The 13,630-nt window shown below is 46.3% G+C and overlaps 1 non-coding gene across 1 annotated transcript; it reads right to left on the reverse strand.

The window, feature by feature from the left end:
• Positions 1-9,861: 9,861 nt before the first annotated feature.
• Positions 9,862-9,934, reverse strand: TRNAE-UUC (transfer RNA glutamic acid (anticodon UUC)). Its single transcript has one exon. It is a non-coding gene; the product is annotated as a tRNA-Glu (tRNA).
• Positions 9,935-13,630: the final 3,696 nt, after the last annotated feature.

Below are 13,630 nucleotides of genomic sequence, written 5' to 3' on the forward strand. Positions count from 1 at the left end.
CCTGACTGAGCGGCAGAGCTAGGTCACATGACTGTTTCCTAGCTGCAAGGGAAGCTGGGAATTGATGCTCTATCTTCTATTTTGGGAAGGTGGAAACCATGAGGGAGAATCACACAAATAAAGACTGTTCGGACGAAGATGGACAATGATGAATAGGACAAATGTCCTAGACACACATACTCTCCTTTAGCCTGGAATGCCCTTTTCTGTACCTGATGAACGACATCTCATTTTTAAAATAAATTTATTGCACTGTGTCAGGTCTTAGCTGCGGCACATGGGACCTTCGTTGCATCATACAGACTCTCTAGTTGCAGCACATAGGCTCAGTAGTTACAGTTTATGGGCTTAGTTTTTCTGTGGCATGCAGGGTCTAGTTCCATGACCAGGGATCAGACCTAATTTCCCTGTCTTCCAAGGTGGATTCTCAACCCCTGGACCACCAGGGACGCCCCAACATCTCATTTGTTAAGGATTCCTCAAGTGTCACCTCTTTTAGGAAGCCTATCTTGACTGCCCACCGTCATCCCACCCCTGCCTGGATATAGTTAGGTGCCACCCTAGTACCCTATAGACCTCATAGCACTGATCACAACAGGCCAAGTGCTGTGATTAGCCTCCCCGCCCCCACCAGATTATGAACTTCCTGAAAGGCAGGGGCTCCCTCATCAAGCTCTTGCCATAGGCCTGACATCAATGGAAACTTAGTGAGGGTTTTCTGAATAAATAAATAGATAAATGAATGAAGAGAGTGAGTTCTCCTCTACCTAGACTTTGGCAGAAACAGGAGTCTCTCCAGGGAAACTGAGGCCCAGAAGAAGGGATATAGGCATGGGGGTGGTAGATGCAAACAGAAATGAGCAAGGGAGAGAAGAGGCTGCTAATCTATTAGACTAGTTACAGCAAATCGTTTACATGGTTGGGTTCCCTGTTGGCTCCATCTGTTGTGAAAGAAATGTTCAGGGAGACACCTGGGACTAGGGACAGAGTTTGGGGATCCTTATGGAACCAGCTACGGTAGCTGTGAGTTCCTAAGCCAGGAAGATGGAGCAGAAGGGAAAGAAGGACAAGAGATCTGGCTTTGAATCCCTTTTCTGCTACTGGTTCCCTGAGCGGCTTCAGCAAGTGCTTCTATCTTCCCTGTGCCTCAGTTCCCTCATTTATAAAATGGGGATATGAATGCCTCAGTCCTCCCAGGAGTGTGAGGAGAAAGTGAAGTATGTCTGAAGAAGTGGCTGGCACATGGTTGGCACTCAGAAAATGCGTCCTCCTGCTCTGAGCTGGGGCTTCCCAGGTGGCGCTAGTGGTAAAGAACACGCCTGCCAATGCATAAGAGATGTGAGTTTGATCCCCAGTCAGGAAGACCCCCTGGAGGAGGGCACGGCAATCCATTTCAGTATTCTTGCCTGGAGAATCCCACGGACAGAGAAGCCTGGCGAGTTGCAGTCCATAGGGTCGCAAAGAGTCAGACACAACTGAAAAGACTTAGCACGCACGTGAGTGCTCTGAGCCAGGAGCCAGTCTTTCCTTCTCTCCCTCTAATCCTCCCCGAAAGCCTCCTACCCGGCCCAGCCCAGTCCTCCTTCCCCTTGATGTCACACAAATCTTTCTGGTGCTTTATATTTATTTTTTAATTAAATTAAATTAATGTATTTACTTTTGGCAGCTTGCAGGGATCTCAGCTCCCCTCCCGGGCCTTGGCAGTGAGAGCATAGAATCCTAACCATTAGATCACCAGAAACTCCCTTTTGGTGCTTTTAAAATGCTTACTGAGGGACTTCTCTGGTGGTCCAGTGGTTAAGACTCTGTACTTTCAAGGCAGCAGTCATGCTTTCAATCCCTGGTCAAGAAACTAATCCCACATGCTGCCCAAAATAAACAAAATAAAAATGAAAGGTTTTAATTTAACAGACAGCTTGTTATTCATGATAACACAAATAAATACTTTAATTAAAAAAAATTAAATGCTTATTGAATTCATTGAAATACAAAAAGTACCTTAAGAAGCTAACTCCCTAGGGTAAAGGGAAGTCAGTGTGAGTAGCTGGGCAGAAAGTTAGTAACACCCAGGCCTCCCTGGGACGGTCAGGCCAGGCACACGTGAAGCCATTGGCAGGAACCCAGACTCCTCACTTTTTACATGGATCTCTGAGAAGGAGAGGCTAACTCACTTAGCAAGCGGACTATCCTAAAAGCGCTAGGATAGAATGGTGGCCACCTAGCTTCCTCTGCCTGTCCAGCTTTCGTTCCCCCTCTTCGGTAGCAAAGCCCACTCTTCCTGTCAGCAACTCGCTGTGTGTTACTCTCGGTCCTGTGAGGCTGACCTCAGGCTGCCTGGCTGCTCAGAGCACTCTTTGGCCTTGAGCACAGGGATGGGGTTTGAGGTGGTCACGTGATCCATGTCAGGTCAATAAGAGGAAAAACCTGGGGTTCTCGGCAGAGCTACCAGGAGGGAAATACTGCTCATTCACAGGACTTACTATGCGGATAGAGCGTACACCTGGACCCAGCAGTGACCATCTTTGACCATCTTTTTAGGGAGAGCCTGTCTAATGATGCAGAGAAGGCAATGGCACCCCACTCCAGTACTCTTGCCTGGAAAATCCCATGGACGGAGGAGCCTGGTAGGCTGCAGTCTATAGGGTTGCTAAGAGTCAGCCACGACTGAGCGACTTCACTTTCCCTTTTCACTTTTATGCATTGGAGAAGGAAATGGCAACCCGATCCAATGTTCTTGCCTGGAGAATCCCAGGGACGGGGGAGCCTGGTGGGCTGCCCTCTGTGGGGTCACACAGAGTCGGACATGACTGAAGCGACTTAGCAGCAGCAGCAGCAGTCTAACGATGAAGTTGACACCAAAGAAAGCAAAGCCGAGAGTTAGAAACATGTGCTAATGGTGGTGTTTGAGTGCCTGAACCCAGCCAACCTGCTGCCAGAGCCACCCCTGTGCTTTTCAGCTACGTGAGTGAAGAAGTCCCTGTTTTGCTTAAGCTACTTGAGGTTAGGTTCCTGTCGGGTCCAGATTAAGTCACTAGGTGTGGGAATCTTTTTCTCTCAAAAGTCACGGGAAAAAGCAATTAACGAACTGGTGATAGTGGGAGTCACCACAGAGAGGCCCTTGGTGCCTTTGGGACGGGGCTGAAGAAGATTCGCTTTCCCTGTATCTGTCCGGTTTTATGCCTTTAATTGTTTTTGCCCTGCTGCAAGTGGGATCTTGTTTCCCTGAGCAGGGGTTGAACCTGGGCCCCTGGTAGTGGAAGCACAGAATCCTAACCACTTGATCACTAGCGAATCCCCTGTATTTTCTGTTTAAAAAATTCAATTGTTTACACTCAAGCCATAGAGCTTGCTGTTGAAAGAACAACAGAACAGTTTTCTCACCTACCTAAACACATTTCCTTCCAAATTATATTATGCCATTTTGGAAAATTTGAAAATACCAAAATATTGTAAAGAAGAGTCAAAGTATCTGTAACTGTGCCATGGTTGACATTTTAAGATATTTCTTTCTGGCCTTTAATTACTTTTCATGTTTTGTTGTTATTCAGTCTTATTTAATCCCCACAGCAACCGCATGAGGTAAGACCCACTGGTGTCCCATTTTGCAGAGGATAAAACTGACCCTTAGAGAGGATAAGGGACTTGCTCACATTCAAAGGTACTAATTAGCAGATACAGAACACACAGACTCACACTTCATACATATATGATTTGGGGGAAAAATGTCTCATACTTTATAAGTAGTTTATATTCTTATGTATTTCACTTAAAATTATATCATAAACTTTCTCTATGATATTGACTATTTCTTTAAAACACGATTGTTAATGGCTGTAAAATATTCTCTGATATGGCTGAAGCATTATTACTTTATCTCATCATAACCTCTGGCTATTACAACTGTTTTAATGTTTCCTTCTTACTCATTTTGTTGTGATAAACTCTTTAGTATGTGAAAGCTGGGCTTCTCTGGCTATCTGTTCACATTAACCCCTAGAAGCAGACTTGCTGGGTCAAGAACAGGAAGAGTGTGTCACTCTGCGCTCCAGAAGGCTGCTCCCAGGGACAGTTCCTGAAGCATCTGTGAGTGTGCCCAGCCATCACACACTCAACAGCACCAGTCGCTACTTTACACACTTACTTGCCCACCCCTCACCCCCATTTCCGTGACGTAACAAGTGTCCACGTTCGCACTGATTCTTCTTGTGTAGAATGTGACAGGCCTTGGGCACCAACAGGATAGAAGGCTCCGAAATCTCCTTCTTCCTTTTTGTCTTTATCACCTGCAGTGTGGGCACAGGCTCTCACTCCAAGCCTCAACCCTAAATTGGAAACGGAAGGCTCCTCTTGGTTACGAAAACCCGAACATGATTAAACAAATGGAACAAGTAGTTGGGAGTATATACGACCATTAAGAGAGCAAGTTGCTAGCAAAGAAGAACACATCTAAATTATATTCCAGATAGAGTCAAGGTTTTAACATACATGATGAAATAAAAAATGTGCTAGAGGAAAACACAGATGAATTATTTCATAACCTAGGAATGGGCAAAGACTATAAGGAGTGACATTAACCTAGAAGCTATTAAAGACAAAAATTACAAATTTGAGAACATAAAATACTTGAAATTTCCATATAGCAAAAACTCTGTAAACAGAGTCAAAAGATAATTATTATGCATTATATATACACTATTATAACTTATTTATAAATAAGAGTCTGCTGCTGCTGCTGCTGCTAAGTCGCTTCAGTCGTGTCCGACTCTGTGCGAGCCCATAGACGGCAGCCCTCCAGGCTCAGCCATCCCTGGGATTCTCCAGGCAAGAACACCGGAGTGGGTTGCCATTTCCTTCTCCAATGCATGAAAGTGAAAGGTGAAAGTGAAGTCGCTCAGTTGTGTCTGACTCTTAGCGACCCCGTGGACTGCAGCCTACCAGGCTCCTCCGTCTGTGGGATTTTCCAGGCAAGAGTGCTGGAGTGGGGTGCCACTGCCTTCTCCGAAATAAGAGTCTAACTTCATCAAAATATAATTTTTAATAAATTAATGACTAACAGATATAAAAGTAAATAAATGATATGAGCAAGATGCTTGCATAAAAACAAAACAGTTAATAAACAGAATAAAAAGATGAGCACCTTACTTATAATTCAATTAATGCAAATTAAAACAATGAGATATCAGATTGTCAAGACTGTCAGTGAGATCCCAATGAGATGTTAGATCGTCAAGATGATAAAGATGGGTAGAATACTGACAAAGAGGAAAGCTAACTGGAACATTCATACACACTTAGTGACTACATAAACGGACATAATAATTTTGGAGGGTAATCTGTTCCCCTATGCTGTTAAGAATGAGGTGCCCTAATATGTAATATGAAAAGATGTCTAGGATATATTGCTAAGAGAAAACAAGCAAGCTACAGAATAGTATATATCACTATAACATGAATTCATTTGTTAAAAATAGAAGGGATATACAAATAAATTGTATTTAGAGGTTATAGAAATATTTGGAAGGATACACAAGAAACTGCTACCTGTTAGTTATGGTTAACTGAGAGGGTTTAGGTGGGATAAAAAGACAATGAGGGCTTTTACTTTTCACTTTTTTTCTGTACTATTTGAACTTGTTTCTACATCATACATATGTTTTATTTAAAATATGTAAAACATGCATACAGGAATATTATTTCCCAAATTAAATCCTCCATGGCTTCCTTTTTCTTGTAGCATCAAGTATGACCCTCCTAGGCAATGGCACTCCACTCCAGTACTCTTGCCTGGAAAAATCCCATGGACGGAGGAGCCTGGAAGGCTGCAGTCCATGGGGTCACTAAGAGTCGGATACCACTGAGCGACTTCACTTTCACTTTTCACTTTCAAGCATTGAAGGAGGAAATGGCAACCCACTCCAGTGTTCTTGCCTGGAGAATCCCAGGGACGGCGGGGCCTGGGGTCTATGGCGTCCCACAGAGTCGGACACGACTGAAGCGACTTAGCAGCAGCAGCAGCGACGTCCCACTATAGTGGCCTTTGATGGTGTGCCTTCTGAGCCACACTGCTTCACACCTCTGTGATTGTGCTGTGTGGATTGCTCATCTCCCATTCCTGTCCTGCCATCATCTGCCTGGAAACTCCTCCCCATCCTTTAAGACCCACTCAAGCACTTCCTTCTCTGGGCAGTCTTTCTAGATTTCCCATAATAAAATTCGCATTCCCTGTGATACCTTACACATCCTTTTAACTCTTACTATTTCCTATTAAGCTTTGTATTTGTCAGCTTTATTAGACATAGAACACGGGTTCAGTTCAGTTCAGTTCAGTCGCTCAGTTGTGTCTGACTCTGCGACCCCATGAATCGCAGCATGCCAGGCCTCCCTGTCCATCACCAACTCCCGGAGTTTACCCAAACTCATGTCCATCGAGTTGGTGATGCCATCCAGCTATCTCGTCCTCTATCGTCCCCTTCTCCTCCTGCCCCCAATCCCTCCCAGCATCAGGGTCTTTTTAGCCAGTACCTAAGATTATTAGTTCATGTCTCTAGAATGAGGAAATGAACCCACCACCCTATTCCAAGACTCCAAGTCTTTGCTTATATTTCTTTCCCTGCCTTTTCTTCATGATTCCCTGAAAGCAATACCTGGTCAGCATCATTACTATCTCTACTGAATAAAGTTGGCTCAATGTGTATCCAAAGCACATACACACACAAAAAGAAATTCATATATTTTAATTACACTGTAATTCCATCTTGTGTCCATAAACTCATGAAGCCACCCCCCACTCCCCGCCCCCTGCCCCCCGCCCCCGACCAGGCCAACACCGTGGTCTAAACAGGCCCACTCTCAGTTGCAGTCCACTGAGGATCCTCTTTGAGCCTGGGAGCACACCCAGCCGGGACTGTTGATGGGTTACAGGTATGTTCTTGCTGTTCTCAGACAGGAGCATGGGTGAGAAGGGCAAGAGTAGGTGGCCCCTTCCCCTTAAGAGTCCAAGCGCTCTCATGGATTCAGGCAGGACAATGCCAGGGGCGGGGGGCAAACCCTCAGAAGACACACCTCAGCCCTCCAGCGTTATCAAGGGACATTTCAAGAAACACCACGGGAAAATGTTTTCTTATTCGCTCTACAGCGGTGTTTGAGTTTGCGCTCTGTGATGTCCCACGCTGCAACCATTAACATTTTTTATCTTACGTGACAGAAGTAGACGAATGTGAGATGGAGAGGAGCCCACTGGAAGGCTCTGACGCGGTGTGCAGGTGGCCCGTCAGGCCTGGAGTGGACACCGTGGGCGTGGTGCTGGAGACTGGCAGCAGGAGCCAGCAGACTGCCTTCCGAGGCATGTATCAGGCCTCTCTGTGCCTGGCTCACACTCTCTGACTCCCTTCTCTGCCTGGGTTTTGACCCGATTTGCACTGACAATCCATCTCAAAATGGGACACGCCTCAGCCTCTCACATCCTGCTCCAAGCTTCTCTCCGGCTGCCACCTGTGGTGCCTGTGCGAACTCGCTCAGCAAGTTCAGGGGTCACCCAGGGATGCAGTGGTGAACTTCTCTACCCAGTAAGGCCAGGAGCCAATGGATAAGGTCCTCTCCCTTTACCCGCTCCAGACTGTTCTGAGACTCCTGCTCCAGTCCTCAGAAAGTCCTTGTGGACTTTAGCATACAATGGGATGACCTTTGGCTTAGATTTCTCTTCCCAGTTTTTCTCTCCTGCTCCCTGGAATCCCTTCCCAAATATACTTCTTGCACAAAAGCCCTGCTCGGGCTCTAAGTTCATGGGAGCACAGATGCTGACAAAAACCTCATCTTGGGGGATGGATGACTGATTACTTTGTTTGCGACAGGTCAAGGTTCAGATTCCAAAGAAAACATTTAATTGCTCAGGCTTAGATCATGGTCCACCCTTTGAGCACAATGATGGCAAGCCCCCAGGACTCTATCCTGGGGTGGAGGGATAGTTCCCCATAGCCAATCAAGATAGTTATCAGGGACTTGCCTGGTGGCTCAGTGGCTAAGGGCTCTCAACGCAGGTTCAACCTGTGATGAGGGAACTAGATCCCGCATGCCGCAAGTAAGAGCCTGCATGCTGCAACAAAAGATCTCACATGCCTCAGTGAAGATTCTGAGTGTTGCAACTAAGACCCAGCACAGCCAAATAATTTTTATTTTTTAAAGATGGTTATCAGAAGAAGGGTGAGAGATGACCTTTAGCAAGCTTCCTTACATTACAAGTACCTTGAGGCAGCATGCACATATCATGCTCTTAACATACCAAGCTCTTAACAAAGCTTGGAAACACCCACACAAACCTTCTTCTGGCATTGCCTTCTCAGGACACGGCACCACCATTCTCCCAGATGCCCAAGCCTGAGTCCTGGGAGGCTGCCTCTTCCCCTCTCTTCTCCACCACAGCCAGATCATCACCCAGGCTGGCACCCACCTCTGACTCCTTAATGTGTCCTGACTTTCTCCCGCTCTCCCTCTCACCGCCATTGCCCAAAGTCTTCCAAATGATCTCCCTACCCTAACACACACACACACACTCTCTGTCTCTCCTGCAAACTGTTCTTATCTATTAGAGCGATTTTCCTAAGATACAGATTTGAACACATCTCTTCACTGTTGAAAAGTCTTGGCTGTCTCCCCATTGCCCTCAGGATGAAGTCTTGGAAACCTCGGTGGCATAATCTTGTCAAGACCATAGCCTCTCTGTCAACAGCCCTTGGCATTCCTCCTTCCTATACAACTTCCCCTGCCACCACACTGAACTACAAGGCAGTCTCTCTCACCCTGGTGCCTAGAATGCTCTTCCGCAATAGTTACATTCTCAGTGGCAAGTAACAGAACACTTTGTCTCAAACTGGCTCACACAATCAGGAAATCCCTTCTTTCACTTGGCATGGAGGTACAATGGGTGCTAGGTGCTATACAATTAGCAGCTCAAAAACATGGAGTCAGCTCTTTTGGGTCTCTTTTCTGCCACCCTTGGGATCAGATTCATTCTAACATAGAATCCTCTCCAGGTTGGAAGAAGGTGACAGTAGACTCATACTTCACTCCTAGATATGACAACATCCACCAGAAGAAAAAGAGACCATGCCGAGGACTTCCCTGGTGGTCCAGCGATGAAGAATTTGATCCCTGGTGCGGGAAGATTCCACATGCCTTAGAACAACTAAGCCCGTGCACCATGACTGAGCCCACGTGCCTGGAGCCCGTGCTCCACAACAAGAGAAGCCATTTCGATGAGAAGCCCGCGCATCACAGCAAAGAGTAGCCCCCACTCACCGCAACTAGAGAAAGCCCGTGCAGAGCAACGAAGACTCAGAGCAACCAGTAAGTAAATAAGTAAATAAAAAGAGAGACCATGCCAAGTGTCTCTTTATTATGCACCTGGTAACTCTTCTTAGAAGCCCCCTAGCAGACCTTCCCCTCACCTCACATTGGCCAGGGTCGCATACATGCCCATTTCTAAATCAGTCACCAACAATAGAAAAGAGGTTATTATTGGTGGAAGAGATGTGGGGGTAGGGGTCAATCTCCATGACTATGCCACCTCCCCTCTTAATTTGTCTGGCCAATTTATTTCAAAACTCAACTGAAGTGTCATCTCCTCCGGAAAGTCACCAAATAGAAACCTCCTTCCTCTTATGTATCTGTCTCTACTACTACTACTATCCTTACCCTCAGACTCTAAGTTCTTTCATAGCAAGAAGCTAGTTCTTATTTACTCTGTATACACAGTGCCTAGCTCAGGGCTGGCACAGAAAAAATTTATTTGTTGAATATTTCTGTAATTTAGAAAAGCTTTGTTCTTTGTTTGTTGGCCATGCTACCCAGCCTGTGGGATCTTAGTTCCCTGACCAGGGATTGAACCTGGGCCCACAGCAGTGAAAGAGCCAAATCCTAAACACTGGACCACCAGGGAACTTCCCCAAACTCTGTTATTTAAATCAAAAAGTATTTTCCTATATATTCGCTCTACAACCAAATTTTTCCATTTTGCAACATATTCCGTCATATTATATCATCTTTTATGACAGTTAAATGGTATTTCATAGTATTGACACTCTGTACCACAAATTATTTAACCAACCCCTGAGTCTTTGGTCATTTAGATTGTTTCCAGTTTTTCTGTATTAGAAACAATGTTGCGGCAAACTTCCTTTCTCACAGATCTCCAGCACTTGGATTAGTTCCCTATGATAAATTCCTACAAGTGGCCTGTGGTGTTTAAAAAAACAGAGGGCTGCAAATTCTTTGATATTCCTCCCATCAAGTTCTCCCATGTGAAATCTGGGAGAAACTGTGAAGCTTTGACCACTGGAGTATACAGCCAGAATGATGATATGTGACTTCTGAGGCCAGATCATCAAGATTCCTGCAGCTTCTACTTCAGATTTTCGGAAAGCACCCTCTCAAGATTCTCCCATTTGAAACACAGCAAAGTCACACGGAGAGGCCACAGTAATCCTGGCCGAACCCAACTTTTGAGTCATCCTAGCCTAGGCACCAGATGTGTGAGAGAAGGAACCTCTGGAAGATCCCAGCCCCAGCGGTTGGAATCTTGTTAGCTGAGTCCTCAGACACTCAGAGGATGGCATCCTTGCCCTGCCTTGTCCAATGCCCATGGAATCCCTGAACATGAGAAAACAGCTGTTGTTCCCATTAAGTGTGGGGTTGTTGGTTATGCAGCAATGTGTGTGTGTGCTCAGTTGCATTTGATTCTTTGCTCCTCTGTCCATGGACTTTTTCAGACAAGAATACTGGAGTGGGTTAGCATTTCCTCCTCCAGGGAATCTTCCTTAACAGGGAGTTGAACCTGTTTCCTCTGTTTCCTGCATTGGCAGGTGGATTCTTTATCACTGAGCCACTTGGGAAGCCCTATGCAACAACAGTACCTGTAAAACTGGGATTCCTCTTATAAAGAGTATATACATTTTAAACCTTTTGAGCCTTTAATAAATATTTAATAAAATTTTACAACTCAATGGAAAAACACTTTTGCTTCCTTTGAGAAACTGCCTCCATCACACAGTGGGGCAGATGTACATCTGAACTGATAGCTTGAGCAAGTTTCCCAACATGCTTTTGATTGAGTTCTCTGGAAACTGGCTGTCCCTGACTGAGACCCAGTGGTGGCCCAAGGTTTACTGGGAAGTGTGCCTTCCTAATGGAAGATGTGCCTAAGGAAGATGGGAAGGCAGGATTGGTCACAGGTACGAGTTGGTTTGCAATGTGGCTGTAATTGAGGCCTCAGCTGATTCTAGATAAAGCCCTGGAGCTGGGATGGTCTTTCAAAGGTGTCCCAAATTGAAGCAAGGTATCTGGGCACTGCAGCTCCACATTAGCTGCCCGTTGGAGTGGGGAGAACACTGGAGGAGGATCCCTGCAGTTATATTCCAAGCAGCTGAGGATGGGTGGATCAGCCTTAAAGAAGAGATCTAAATGGGGGACCAGAGTGTCCACTACGGTCCACCCCTTGCATGGCCCTGATCCATTTGCTTTTGTGAGGTTTGACCCATGTGGGAATCATCTCTCCAAAATTCCAGCTGGGTTTGTTCCCTGGGAATCTTGCAAGAGAAGGGTTAGTAGGGTGAACTACAGCACCAGTTGTGGAAGTTGATCTCAAGACTACATCTGATACTAGTGATCACTGTCCTGCTACCTGATCTGGATTCCCCTCACCTTCCGCTAACATCTTTTCCGGTCTAGGCAACTTTCCTGGTGGAAACCCAGACCCTCAACCATGAAGGGTCTGAAGCCTACCTTACCACTCATTGCTTGACTTGTTCATGTACCATGAAAGCAAGGCATGTAGTACACAGGACACCCCCGTGGATCACCTGAGCATGACAGATTCTCCTCTGCTTCTCCCAATGACCAGGGTCAACCACCTCTTCGAGGATGGAAATTCCTCTCCTTGCTGATGATTTGTTAGCTCAAGGAGCTCAAAATAATCGGGCAGCAGCCATATTTGAAGCTTACTGGAACTCTTATTCTGTGTCCCCTGATGGAAACATCTGGAACTTCTAGCCCCTCAGCAGTTCTAGGAAGCTCTCTACTTGAAAGGGAAGGAGGGTGTTACTTCGGGTGAACTAGTTCCTTGCAACCAAAGGCAATTCCCAGGGTGGAATGCTGTTGCGAGGTGTCAGCAGCCCAGATTGCCCGTAGCTGAGGGCTGAGTACACTAGTCCTGGGAGGACATCCCAGTGAAGCACCAGAAAATGGGAATTACAGTGGCTTGTTGGCACAAGCATTGGGAAGGAAATGAGATTATATATGTTAAAAATACCAGATGGTACTCAACAAATATAGTTTGTATTCCACAAATGTAGTTTTTATCTCCTTTGCGTCAAGAGCTCCGTGAGTCTGTTTCCCTTTTTCCCTTGGCCAGTGAGGAGCTTATAGCTTCACCTGGTGCTCAATCCCCGTAGATGTGTCGCTTATTTTCATTCTCTTTCATTTCCCTGGTTCTGCTTTCTTTTAACTCATCAATGAATCTCACACACAATCCCTCTGTTGCAAGCTTTTGGAACTGGAATCATGTCTGCAAAGCGGCAGAGGATCAGTAAATACCTAGTGGAGAAATTGGCTGCTCTGAAGACAGTTCATTTCCCAAGAAGCGACGGCGCCACACCTGCAATGCCTGCCACCCAGTGCCTTGCTCAAACCTAGCCAAGCACTTCGCTCCTGGGTCTTTGATTTGTTTTGGCACCTACCAGCCAACCAGCACCTAGGCGTGGGAATCCCTTCGTTTAGACGGTGACTCACAGCTCTGACAAGTTGGAAAAATAAAAAAATGGTGTGGGGGGGGATTAGTATTATCAGGCACTTCCATCAGCCAGAGACTCTGCTGCTAATCTCTATTCCCACTGTCTTCCCAGAAGGACCCCTCCATGTACCCACAGACGGCTCAGTTAGCATCCTGCTCTCGGAATTGAAGTATGTAGGGAACAGAATGGGGCTTCCCAGATAACGCTAGTGGTAAAGAATCTGCCTGCCAATGCGGGAGACGTGGGTTCAATCCTTGGATCAGGAAGATCCCCTAGAGGAGGGCGCAGCAACCCACTCCAGTATTCTTGCCTGGAGAATCCCATGGACAGAGGAGCCTGGTGAGATCCAGTCCAAAGAGGCAGAAAAGCCTCGTAAAGAGTCAAACATGACTGAAGCAAATTAGCACAGCACAGGGAACAGAATGGGGCATATTTCCTCAAGATGTCATAACTGAGCTGGGTCCTCCCCTCCAGGCTACCCTTTGGATTTGATCCCAGACCCAAGGCATTTGGGAGACTTGGTCCTGAAGTCAGCAGGCTCCAGGTGTGCCCAGCCTTGTTTACTGCCTTGACATTCTTTCACTGTCTCCAGGATAATTCCTGGAAGCCAACACCTCCATCTCTTCCCTCCCGCCCTCCCTCCTTAGGAGGCCTCGGGGTGCCAGTGGGGTGCCACAGCCACCATCCTTGTTTCCATGTCGCTGTATACGATGAGCCACATTCATGAACAACACATCCTTGGAACTCATGTCAGCAGACACCCTGTTGCTAAAGGACTTCACACGTCCTATTGCTGGTGGCTCCTGGCTCTCCACACTCCTATCCCACCAGTTATGGCTCTACACCAA

The sequence above is a fragment of the Bos mutus genome, chromosome 3, assembly GCF_027580195.1.
Source record: "Bos mutus isolate GX-2022 chromosome 3, NWIPB_WYAK_1.1, whole genome shotgun sequence".
In the NCBI taxonomy this organism is placed as follows: domain Eukaryota; kingdom Metazoa; phylum Chordata; class Mammalia; order Artiodactyla; family Bovidae; genus Bos; species Bos mutus.